At 42.6% G+C, this 13,940-nt stretch overlaps 1 protein-coding gene across 1 annotated transcript in view; it reads left to right on the top strand.

Moving 5' to 3' along the window:
* Positions 1 to 13,940, top strand: part of OTOA (otoancorin) — a 189,430-nt gene that overhangs the window by 94,615 nt on the left and 80,875 nt on the right. The window lies entirely within an intron of this gene.

Genomic DNA, 13,940 nt, shown 5'->3' with positions numbered 1-13,940 from the left:
TTGAGCAGTCACTCTTCCTCACACAGCTATACATTATCCACAGTCAGCCTCTGATTGGGCTACAGGACGGTATCCCAAAGCTGTTTGTGTCACCGGAAGATCATAAACACCCTCGTACACCATATGCATGTATTGCAACTATCTAGGCATGGGGTAGTTTCTCCTCTTCACACAGTCATATCTTACCCACAATTAGCCTCTAAATAGGCTATGGGGCAGTGCAAAAAGGGCCGTTTGTGTCACAAGAAGGTCACTAACATCCCCACATACCAAAACATATAATATGCATAACCCCAATACATATACATATTAGTATTCCCATATCAAGGACATGTATTACTATTAAAAAGAGCCTCAACATTTTCTACATATAATCGCAGAAAAAACATATATTATAAATAAAAAGTTATTAAAATGTTTAAAATTAATAAATATTACGGAGGTAAGGACAAATAGGTAGACAATCTACCCAAAAGACACGTATGGTACTGGTTACTGTATAATAATACCTAATTTTATAGTTAAATTTAACATGTATTCCTGTCAAAAACCAACAGAAGAAAGAAAAAACAGCAAAAAGCAGTAGGACGGAAAAATATGAGGAGAGGATCAAGCTGAAAACTTAATAATTGCTAATGAAACAGTTTAAATCCAACTCCACATTTAATGTATTCGGATGGAGAGCATTAGTAAGATAAATCCAATATGTTTCCCTTTTGGACAGCTCTCTAACTAAATTTGAGCCCCTCCATGATCTATTAATCTTTTCAATACCCCAAACCCTAAAACCAGTGGGGTCTCTATTATGTTTGCATTTAAAGTGTAGGGGAAACACTATGATCTTTATACCCCTTGCGTATGTTTGCAATGTGTTCAGATACTCGTTTTCCTAGGGTCCTCTTTGTTCGCCCTATATAAATCAGCCCACATGGGCATTCTAGGCCATACACCACATGCGTGGACATACAAGTTATACAATCATTCATGTCAAATATTTGTCCATTAGCAGAGGACCTGAAGGAGGTATAGCCTCTCAAATGGGTGTTCACCTGCCTGCAGTCTTTACACCTTCTGCAGGCATAGAACCCCTCTCTGTTATCCCAAAACATACTAGGCTTATGGGGTGGGTCCAAAACCTTTTTAACAATTTTGTTCCCGAAGGTAAGGGCCCTCCTATAAATGAACACTGGCTCTTTGGGTAATACCTTGCCCAGAATCTTGTCCATACACAGGACACCCCAATGCTTTCTGAAAACCTCCTCAACCTCCTTGTGTTGAGCATTGTAGCCTGAAATAAATCCCCACTCATGTTGATTGTTTGTTTCCCTACTCCTCTCCTTTAAACAATCTTCCTGTGAGAATTTTCCGACTTCATCAATAATTGTATCAAGATTTCTCCCGTCATAACCTTTTTCCATAAAGCGATCTTTGATGACATCTGCTTGTGTAAAGTAGTCCGAGTCTCTGGTACAGTTCCTCCTGATTCATAAAAGCTGTCCCTTAGGTATATTTTTTAGCCATTCAGTATGGTGTCCACTTTGGATGGGCAAATAACCATTTCTATCGATTGACTTAAAATATGCCTTGGTAACTAAATTTGATTCCTGGACCATCACTTCTACATCCAAATAATGTATCCTTTCCCGACTCCAACTAAATTCCAACTTAATGTTGTTAGGGTTGGTATTCAGATCCTCTGCAAACATCTGTAATGATCCCTCAGAGCCAGCCCAAATAAAAAACAGATCATCTATGTACCTTTTGTATATAATCAACTTTTTCCTCTGGGTGGCATAGATGTATCTGTCTTCCCATTCCCCCATGAAGAGATTAGCTAGACTCGGGGCGAACTTAGTGCCCATAGCTACACCCCTCCTTTGGGTGTAATACTGGCCCCCGTACCAGAATTAATTGTGGGATAAACAATACTCCAGTACGTGGCCCAGAAATCTCTTCTGGGGGTCGGGTAGGTCATCTCTCTGACTAAAAGCCCAATTAAGGGCTAATAGCGCATCGTCATGCTATATTACCGTGTACAAAGAAGCCACGTCTGCGGTAACCAAAAAGACCTCTTCTGTAGCTGGAAGTTCTGTTCCTCTCAAAAATTTGCAGGAAATCCTTTGTGTCCCTCAAGTAGGATTTAGTTTTCACCACACTATCTTGTAGGAAAAAGTCCAAATATCGGCCTACTCTGGAGGTGTCCGAATCAATACTATTGACTATAGGCCTCGCAGGGGGATTTACTTCATCCTTATGGACTTTAGGTAATGTATAAATCGTGGGGATCCTACTGAAGCTAGGTACCAAAAAACGCTTTTCTTTTTTTTGTAAGAATCCTTCTGTAATATCCCAATTGCACAAGATCATCCAATTCCTCACAATATTGAATGGTGGGGTCTCCCTTAAGTGGCTCATACGTTGCCGTAATCGACTAACATTTCAGAGAGCTGTGTGTTATAATATGTTTTATCTAAAATAACCACGCCCCCACCTTTATCTGCCGGCCTTATGATGACATTCTTGCACTTTTCTAACGCTTCTAATCCCTCCCATATGTGTCTGGGATTCACCTCCTTTTTGGGTTTAATAACCTCTAAGTCTCTTAGGAATTAGCCCTCCGTAGAAGTCCTCCACAGAGGACTACGCCCTCCGTAGAAGTCCTCTGTGACGAAACGCGTTAGAGCGTGAGCACGCGGTCACTCCGGCAACCGGAGTGTCTGACATCACACCCCACAACCCAGAAGTCTGCTGGCTGGTACCGAGCCGCGGAGAGTACGAGCGGTGATTGACTGTACAGCCGTGAGGGAGCCTGCTTATCAAGTAACGCTGTATATTATATTTTATATTGTGAGTGCAACCTTTGGATTTTATAGTTGAATAAAGCTGTGTGTGCGGTTTACACTATGAGTCCCCATCTTTTGTTGCATGGCATGTGCTGACTGAGGGTCTCCAGGAGGATTCATCCAGAGCAAAAGGATCTGTGGTCTGCTGTGGCTAGTTGGATTGATGACCTTAATTACCTGGCGCAGTATTTATCTCCTATAGGTACATGGGCATTACCAAGGAGGTCACAGTGGTGCGGTGATGGTGCATGCATATATAAGTGTCTACGTACCAAGCATGAAGGATTGACTCACCCGGTTCATTTTGCTGGACTGTTTCACCCTATGTTACATGTTTGACACTTCGGAGAATTCTTTGTTTATGGACTATTGCACTGGGACTTCATTTTGAGTCTCGCTTATAGTGCTGCTAGTGTTTGTATGCATTTCTTTGGTTAGGTTTACCTGTCAATAGGATATTATACATACACCTTTTTTTGATATAGGTAAGGATTGCTTTAAAGCTTTTTTTTTTTTTTTTAAAAAACACTTTTCTCCTAAAGACTTAAAATCACTAATCAGTATGTTTTTGGCCCATTAAGGCTCCATTCAGACCTGATCGTGGGCGGAATCCCCACAATTCCACCTGCGATTTCAAATCGGTGGAAAACGTGGGATGCGTTTGCGATGCCATTACTTCTTAATGGCACCCCAATAGCACTACAATTTTGCCACAATTGTTGGGCGTCAAAAAGGAACATGAGCTTCTTTTGAGTGACAGCCTCGCAACAATCGTGGCAAAATCACGGTGTGATTGGGGTGCCATTAAGACGTAATTTCGCCCGATCAGGTGTGAATCAAGCCTAAAACTACGGGTTCATCTGCTGAACAGATTCCTGTGAATAAATGACATGGTGGAGCCCCGCACAGCCGTGCCACTTTCAAAATATAACAGTGGTTGTGGGGAGAGGATCCCCCATCCACTGTCATGAGGGGGGGGGGTGTGCAAGGGAAGGTTGCTAAACATGCTACATGTTACACCCTAAATACTGGTATGTTCAGAAAGGTTAACTTATCCTTTAACTTTCCTTATAATCCAGTTAGTATATTAGATATTTTTTCCACTTACAGGAATACTGCCTATAACAGATCCAATTTTTTCTTCAATAGTTCCCTAGCTTTGGTAGTAGCCTAATTCTCTACTTAAGGAAAAAAATATTTTTGAACGTTTGATAAGTAACAATAAATGACCTTTAATGATGGGTGTCCCATGCGTGAATGCTGCTGCATTAGGTAAAACTACACTACTGTAAGCATCAAATTTCTTCCAATGAAACTTACAGTTATGGCTTTAATACAGTAATGATAGTGGGTTGCTCACTCTACCTTGTCTGTTCACAAATTGTCTTGAATTCTTTTTACAGTACATGAGACGTTCTGTAAATAGATGAGGGGATATTGTGACATTTAAACCCCCCCAATCCATTTACAGAACCCCTTGTTTTCTCTGAAAAGAATGCAAAGTGTTTTGTGGATAATCAAGATGCAGAGCAAGCCACTATTATCACTGTACTAAAACCAGAACTGTGAGCTTTAGTGAGATAAATAAACCTTAAGACGCACATAGGACCCCCATCATTAAAGGTAATTTATTTTTTTCACAAAGAATATAAAATATATGAAAATCCACGCAAACTATATAAAATAAACGAGCAGCTTGCAATACACAGAAAAACACCCTTCCATATGAATAAAAAATATATACAAAATTTGGAAAAAAAGAAATGATCAGGGCAATCACTCACCCTTCTTACTGTTAAAAAGTTCATAAAATTTCATAAAATTTAACACGACTGTCCAGTACAGGATTCCCAGATGTACCACTTTGGTGTATCATGTAAATAAAAAAGGAGAAAGTCCAACATAGCGTGATACTGTGATAAACGAGCAAATTAGGGGGGAGGGTCACACCAGTGATGTAATTTTCAAACGGACACGTAGTGCTCTCTTCCTTCTTCCCCACATGTAATTCAAACTCACCCGACCAACATATTAAGTAGGCATTTCAACAAGGTAGTTTGTATGGCTCGGCCATCACACCTTCAACTCTGGCAGTCAATACCTCCAAGGTTCAGCTCTCACACTCATCAATGAGAGAGACACTAGTGGTTAAAAGTTACATAGTTACATAGTTTGTGAGGCTGAAAAAAGACATCAGTCCATCCAGTTCAACCTATGATGTGTGTGTGTTTGCTGTTAACCGTACATTGTATACCCCTGTATGTTGTGGTCTTTAAGGTGACTGTCTAATAGTTTTTTGAAACAATCGATGCTCCCTGCTGATACCACTGCTTGTGGAAGAGAATTCCACATCCTTACTGCTCTGACAGTAAAGAACCCCTTACGTAATTTAAGGTTAAACCATTTTTCCACTAGTTTTAGTGAGTGGCCACATGTCTTATTGTATTCCCTTTCTCTGAAAAGTTTGTTCTCTATGCTAGGGTCATCCCCAGTACAGTAAGTACAGTATTGTACATTGATATCATATCCCCCTTTAAGCGTCTCTTCTCCAGAGAGAATAAGTTCAATGCTTGTAGTCTTTCCTCATAGCTGAGATCCTCCATACCCCTAATTATTTTTGTTGCCCTTCTCTGGACTCTCTCGAGTTCCAGCACATCCTTTCTGAGGACCGGTGCCCAGAACTGGACGGAATACTCCAGATGTGGCCGGACCAGGGTCTTGCAGAGTGGGAGTATAATCTCTTTATTTCTGGAGTGAATCCCCTTTTTTATACATGCCCAGTATTCTGTTGACTTTGCTTGCAGCGGCTTGGCATTGCATGCCACTGCCAAGCCTGTTGTCCACTAGTACCCCCAGGTCCTTTTCCATCTTAGATTCACCCAGAGGTTCCCCCCCTAGTGAGTTATTTTGCTTTCGTGTTTCTGATGCCCAAGTGCATTACTTTACATGTTTCAACATTAAACCTCATCTGCCATGTAGTTGCCCACCCCATTATTTTGTTCAGGTCTGCTTGTAAGGTTTCCACATCCTGCATAGAAGATATTGGCATGCTTAGTTTAGTATCGTCCGCAAATACAGAGATTGTGCTAGATATCCCATCCTCTAGGTGGTTTATGAATAAATTAACCACTTCAATACCGAGTCATTGTAAAATGACGTCGGCAAGATGGCTTTAGCGATCCGGGCCGCCGTCATATGACGTCGCCCGGATCTCCCCGCTACTGCGCGCCCCCGGGGGCACGCAGCGCGGCGATCGGGGGTGAGGCTCGTCCCTCGGACTGAGCCCAACCCCGATCAAGGTAAACAGCCAATAAAATTGGCTGTTTACCAAGTGATCGGCTGTGTCAATCACAGCCGATCACATGAGCGGCTCCAGCGCGAGCCGCTCGTTCCTTTCTTAATGCGCGCCCCCCCGGGGGCGCGGCGATCGGGGGTGAGGCTCGTCCCTCGGACAGAGCCCATCCCCGATCTAGGTAAAGAGCCAATGAAATTGGCTCTTTACCACGTGACCGGCTGTGTCCAATCACAGCCGGTCACAAATGTCATCAGAGAACAGGTAACTAGCTGTCACCGTGTTCTCCTCCTCACACACTGATCCTGTGTGAGGAGGAGATTGTGGTAACAGCTAGTTACCAAGTACAGTGCACCCCAACCACACTGATTGCCCCCCCCAATAAAAAGCACCTGTCACTAGCCCATCAAAGTACCCGAGTACCTGTCACCAGCCCATCAGGTACTCTGATGACAGGTACTCGGGTACTCTGATGGGCTGATGACAGGTACTCTGATGGGCTGGTGACAGGTACTCGGGTACTCTGATGATGGGTACTCGGGTACTCTGATGACAGGTACTCGGGTACTCTGATGACAGGTACTCGGGTACTCTGATGACAGGTACTCGGGTACTCTGATGACTGGTACTCGGGTACTCTGATGACAGGTACTCTGGTACTTTGAGTACCTGTCACCGGAGTACCCGAGTACCCATCATCGGAGTACCCGAGTACCTGTCACCTACCCATCAGAGTACCCGAGTACCTGTCACCTACCCATCAGAGTACCAGAGTACCTTCCACCTGCTCATCAGAGTACCTGACACCTGAAGTACCCGAGTACTTGCCACCTGCTCATCAGTACCCATCACTACTCATCAGTACTCATCAGTACCCATCAGTACCTATCACCTATCAGTATCAGTACTGATCATCCGTACCCATCAGTACAGTATCAGTATCACCTATCAGTATCAGTACTACTCATCAGTACCTATCACCTGCCTGTCACCTGCCCATAAGAGTACCAGAGTACCTGTCACCTGCCTATCGGAGTACTCGAGTGCCTGGAGTGCCTGCCACTTGCTCATCAGTACCAGAGTACCTGTCACCTGCCCAGCAAAGTACCCGAGTACCTGTCACCCTTCATACAGCCACCATGTCTAAGTCCAAAAAGGTTTATATACGTCCTCCGTTTAAACCTAAATACCGGTGTTATGGCAGCAGATAGCTGCCATAACCCTGGTATTTTTTTAAACGGTGGACGGTTGGCTTTCCGATAAGGGTGGTCCCAGCAGCGGATTCGCCGCGGGATCACCCTTCCGGGGTGGCGGAAGAGGTGCCCCCCCCCTCCCGCCGCATTCTGGTCCTTTTCCCCGCTTACCGGACCCGCCGGCAGCGGGGAAAACGATCCGGTCCCAGATCCTCACAGACAGGATGTCGAGTGAGGGCAAGCTTGCCCTCACTCGACTCTATGGTCTTGGAGGACCGGAGCTACGGCAAACGTCGTTGCTTAGCAACCAGTTTAAAGGTCCCTTTTTTTTTTTTCATTTTATTTAATTTTTTTTTTATTTTTTTTTTATTTTTTCTATCTTTTAGTGTACTTGTGAGATCTGAGGACTTTTTGACCCCAGATCTCACAAAAAAGAGGTCCTGTCGTGCCTTTTTCTATTACAATTAATGTTTACATTTCTTGCAATAGAAATAAAAATGATAATTTTTTTTAAAAAAAAAAACAGTGTAAAAATAAAAAGCAGTGTAAAAATAAAAAGCCACTCGTTCCTTTCTTAATGTGCGCCCCCCCGGGGGCGCGGCGATCGGGGGTGAGGCTCGTCCCTCGGACAGAGCCCATCCCCGATCTAGGTAAAGAGCCAATGAAATTGGCTCTTTACCACGTGACCGGCTGTGTCCAATCACAGCCGGTCACAAATGTCATCAGAGAACAGGTAACTAGCTGTCACCGTGTTCTCCTCCTCACACACTGATCCTGTGTGAGGAGGAGATTGTGGTAACAGCTAGTTACCAAGTACAGTGCACCCCAACCACACTGATTGCCCCCCCCAATAAAAAGCACCTGTCACTAGCCCATCAAAGTACCCGAGTACCTGTCACCAGCCCATCAGGTACTCTGATGACAGGTACTCGGGTACTCTGATGGGCTGATGACAGGTACTCTGATGGGCTGGTGACAGGTACTCGGGTACTCTGATGATGGGTACTCGGGTACTCTGATGACAGGTACTCGGGTACTCTGATGACAGGTACTCGGGTACTCTGATGACAGGTACTCGGGTACTCTGATGACGGGTACTCGGGTACTCTGATGACGGGTACTCGGGTACTCTGATGACTGGTACTCGGGTACTCTGATGACAGGTACTCTGGTACTTTGAGTACCTGTCACCGGAGTACCCGAGTACCCATCATCGGAGTACCCGAGTACCTGTCACCTACCCATCAGAGTACCCGAGTACCTGTCACCTACCCATCAGAGTACCAGAGTACCTTCCACCTGCTCATCAGAGTACCTGACACCTGAAGTACCCGAGTACTTGCCACCTGCTCATCAGTACCCATCACTACTCATCAGTACTCATCAGTACCCATCAGTACCTATCACCTATCAGTATCAGTACTGATCATCCGTACCCATCAGTACAGTATCAGTATCACCTATCAGTATCAGTACTACTCATCAGTACCTATCACCTGCCTGTCACCTGCCCATAAGAGTACCCGAGTACCTGTCACCTGCCTATCGGAGTACTCGAGTACCTGCCACTTGCTCATCAGTACCAGAGTACCTGTCACCTGCCCAGCAAAGTACCCGAGTACCTGTCACCCTTCATACAGCCACCATGTCTAAGTCCAAAAAGGTTTATATACGTCCTCCGTTTAAACCTAAATACCGGTGTTATGGCAGCAGATAGCTGCCATAACCCTGGTATTTTTTTAAACGGTGGACGGTTGGCTTTCCGATAAGGGTGGTCCCAGCAGCGGATTCGCCGCGGGATCACCCTTCCGGGGTGGCGGAAGAGGTGCCCCCCCCCTCCCGCCGCATTCTGGTCCTTTTCCCCGCTTACCGGACCCGCCGGCAGCGGGGAAAACGATCCGGTCCCAGATCCTCACAGACAGGATGTCGAGTGAGGGCAAGCTTGCCCTCACTCGACTCTATGGTCTTGGAGGACCGGAGCTACGGCAAACGTCGTTGCTTAGCAACCAGTTTAAAGGTCCCTTTTTTTTTTTTCATTTTATTTAATTTTTTTTTTATTTTTTTTTTATTTTTTCTATCTTTTAGTGTACTTGTGAGATCTGAGGACTTTTTGACCCCAGATCTCACAAAAAAGAGGTCCTGTCGTGCCTTTTTCTATTACAATTAATGTTTACATTTCTTCTAATAGAAATAAAAATGATAATTTTTTTTTTAAAAAAAAACAGTGTAAAAATAAAAAATAATAAATAAAATAAATAGTAAAAAAAAAAAAAAAATTAAAGCGCCCTGTCCCCGCGAGCTCACGCACAGAAGCGAACGCATATGGAAACCCCGCCCACATATGTAAACAGTGTTCAAACTACACATGTGAGGTATCGTCGCGATCGTTAGAGCAAGAGCAATAATTTCAGCCCTAGACCTCCTCTGTAACTCTAAGATAGCAACCTGTAGAAATTTTTAAAGTGTCGCCTATGGGGATTTTTAAGTACCAAAGTTTGTCACCATTCTGTGAGCGTGCGCAATTTTGAAGCATGACATGTTGGGTATCTATTTACTCGGCGTAACATTATCTTTCACATTATGGAAAAAAATTGGGCCAACTTTACTGGTTTCTTATTTTTTAATTCAAAAAAGTGATTTTTTTCCCAAAAAATTGCGTTTGGAAGACCGCTGCGCAAATACGGTGTGATAAAAAATATTGCAATAATCTCCATTTTATTCTCTAGGGTCTCTGCTAAAAAATATATATATAATGTTTTGGGGTTCTAAGTAGTTTTCTAGCAAAAACAACTGATTTTAGCTTGTAAAGACCAAATGTCAAAAATAGGCCTAGGCAAGTGGCTAGGATGCATGATGATGCTCCTTGGATGTTGGGCCCCTCTATATGGCTAGGCTGTGAAAAAGTCTCACACATGTGGTATTGCCATACTCAGGAGGAGTGGCAGAATGTATTTTGGGGTGTCATTTTTGCTATGTACATGCTATGTGTTAGGAATATCCTATAAATTGACAACTTTGTGTAAAAAAAAAAAAGTTTTTATTTTTTTCCCACATTTTCCAAAAACTTGTGGAAAAAAATGACATGTTCAAAAGGACCCATAATGCCTCATAGAATATACGTTGGAGTGTTTGCTTTCCAAAATGGGGTCATTTTGTGGACTTTTCCATTGTATTGGTGCTCTAGGGCCTTGAAAAGTGTGATAGGTAGTAAGAAAGTTTTATGTGTATTTATGCTCCTAAAACGCCTTATGGTGCTACTTGGACGTGGAGTCTCTTTTTGTGGCCAGGCTGTGTAAAAGTCTCACACATGTGGTATCACCATACTCAGAAGGAGTAGCAGAATGAATTTTGGGGTGTCATTTTTGCTGTGTACATGCTATGTGTTAGAAATAGCTTATAAATTGACAACGTTTTGGGAAAAAAAAGAAAAAAAATGTTTTCTTCATTTTCCCAAGAATTGTGGGAAAAAATTATAACTTCAAAAAACTCACAATGCCTCTTACTAAATACCTTGGACTGTCTACTTTAAAACAAGGGGTCATTTGGGGGGTATTTGTACTGTCCTGACATTTCAGGGCCTCAAGAAAGGAGATAGGCCATCAGTACATCTGGTGTGATCAATTTTCAGTAATTGGTACCATAGCTTCTAGACTCAATAACTTTCACACAGACTAAATAATATACACTAATTTGGGTTAATTTTACCAGAGATATGTAGCAGTATAAATTTTGGCCCAAATGTATGAAGAAAAATAATTTTTTTGCAAAATTTTATACTAGAAACTAAAAAAAAGTGTTTTTTTTTTTGCAAAATTTTTGCTCTTTTTTTGCTTATATCACGAAAAAAAAAAAACCCCAGTTGTGATCAAATACCACCAAAAGAAAGCTCTATTTGTGTGAAAAAAATGATAAAAATTTTGTTTGGTTACAGTGTAGCATGACTGAGCAATTGTCATTCAAAGTGTGAGAGTGCTGAAAGCTGAAAATTGGTCTGGGCAGGAAGGGGGTCTAACTGCTCTGTATGGAAGCGGTTAAATAGGATTGGTCCCAGGACAGAACCTTGGGGGACCCCACTTTCCACACCCACCCAATCAGAGTACTCCCCATTTATCACCACCCTCTGGACTCGCCCCTGGAGCCAGTTCTCTATCCAGGTACTCACCTTATGGTCCATACCTATGGTCCACACCTTATGGTGCATTTATACGGAGACTTGATTACACACAGGTGGATTCTATTTATCCTCATTAGTCATTTAGGTCAACATTGGATCATTCAGAGATCCTCACTGAACTTCTGGAGAGAGTTTGCTGCACTGAAAGTAAAGGGGCTGAATAATTTTGCACGCCCAATTTTTCAGTTTTTTATTTGTTAAAAAAAGTTTAAAATATCCATATTATTTCATTCCACTTCATGATTGTGTCCCACTTGTTGTTGATTCTTCACAAAAAATTACAGTTTTATATCTTTATGTTTGAAGCCTGAAATGTGGCAAAAGGTCGCAAAGTTCAAGGGCGCCGAATACTTTCGCAAGGCACTGTATGTACCTTAATTTGTGCAGTAAGCGTTTGTGGGGAACTGTGTCAAATGCCTTTGCAAAGTCCAGATACACCACATCCACAGGCTTTCCTTTATCTAGATGGCAACTCACTTCATCGTAGAAGGTTAATAGATTGGTCTGGCAAGAACGATTTTTAATTAATCCATGCTGATTAATACTAATAATATCGTTCTCATTACTAAAGTCTTGTATATTGTCTCTTAACATCCCCTCCAACATTTTGCAGACTACTGATGCTAGACTGACCGGCCTACAGTTACCCGGGATATATCTCGGCCCATTTATAAATTTTGGTACCACATTGGCTTTTTTCCAATCAGCTGGCACCATACCCGTCTGTAGACTATCCTTAAAGATCAAGAATAATGGTCAGGCTATCACCTGGCTGAGCTCTTTAAGAACCCTCGGGTGCAAGCCATCCGGTCCCGGTGATTTATTTATGTTAAGTTTCTCTAGTTTAGTTCGACTTCTATCCTCTGTTAGCCATGGGGGTACTTCCTGAGGTGTATTATTTCGTTTTGCATTACATGCTGGGTTAGTGTAGCCCCCCAATTATTTTGTGAAGACTGAAGAGAAGAAATTATTTAACACTTTCGCCTTCTCTCTGTCCTCTGTGGCCAGATTCCCTTCGTCGTCTTTTATGGTGCCAATGTATTCTGGCCTCTCTTTCTCACTATTTATATACTTAAAGAATTTCTTGGGTTTTTTTTTACTCTCTTCCGCTATATGTCTCTCATGTTCTATTTTAGCCGCCTTGATTTCACCTTTACATTTCTTATTACACTCTTTGTAATGCTTGAATGCTGCCAATGACCCCTCAGCCTTGTTTTTTTTTTTTTAAGGCCTTTTCTTTAGTGTTAATATGCATTTTTATGTTGGCGTTTAGCCACCCAAGGTTTAGTTTTGCTCTTTTAAATTTATTTCCCTTTGGGATGCACTGGCCAATCTTTTTGTTTCAGGCCAGAGACAGCGTGAGCTCCTTGAGGAGAGGTCATTGGTGTTTTCACATAGGACCATTTTTTTCTTCCGTTTATATAATACTTCCTGAGCATTTGCCTTAAAGTGAAGGGTGCACTGGACAAACCGATTCCTCTGCAACAAACGGATGTTCCCTACAACCATATTTGTGACCACCAGCATTCTTTTGGCGGCTAATAAGGGACATAATGGTGAAGCCATATGAGATATGCTTGCATATAGACTGGACACCCTATTCTGAATAACGGGTAATCAAAAAAGTCCCGGTTTATAGACAACCTTTCAGGAATCGGCTGAGGAAGCGGCCAAGCGAAATGTGTCGCGATTCCACGTCTACCACAAGTGAACCCTACATTTCTATGATCTTTCATCATGATTTATCATGATTTATCATATACCTATATGAGTTGCCTTAGTTTTTAGAGGCATTGGGGTTCCAGTGGTCAAAGACTATGTCTTATGATTTATATGCATGTATATACCATGTTTTATTGAATACATGTCTACTGTTACATTCTGTGTATGTTCATGTTAAATAAATGATATATTTTAACCACCTCAATACAGGGCACTTAAACCCCCTTCCTTCCCAGACCAATTTTCAGCTTTTAGCGCTGTTGCAATTTGAATGACAATTGCGCGGTCATGCAACGCTGTACCTAAACCAAATTTGTGTCATTTTTTCCCCACAAATAGAGCTTTCTTTTGGTGGTATTTGATCACCGCCAGGTTTTTTCTTTTTTGGTGCACAAATAAAAAAAGACTGAAAAGTTTGAAAAAAAAAAAAAGTTTTTTTGTTTAGGTTATAAAATTTTGTAAATAGATATGTTTTTTCCTGCACTGATGAGCACTGATGATGCCGCACTGACAGGCACTGATGAGGAGACACTGATGGGGTGGCACTGATGGGGTGGCACTGATGGGGTGGCACTGATATGCAGCACTGATGGGCACTGATAGGTAGCACTGATATGCAGCACTGATGGGCACTGATATGTGGCACTGATAGATAGCACTGATATGCAGCATTGGTGGGCACTGATAGGCAGCGCTGATGGGCAGTGATAGGCAGC

The sequence above is a fragment of the Pelophylax lessonae genome, assembly GCF_965119305.1.
Source record: "Pelophylax lessonae genome assembly, chromosome: 6".
In the NCBI taxonomy this organism is placed as follows: Eukaryota; Metazoa; Chordata; class Amphibia; order Anura; family Ranidae; genus Pelophylax; species Pelophylax lessonae.
Note: the sequence above shows the minus strand (reverse complement) of the source record. Positions and strands in the feature narration are given on the sequence as shown.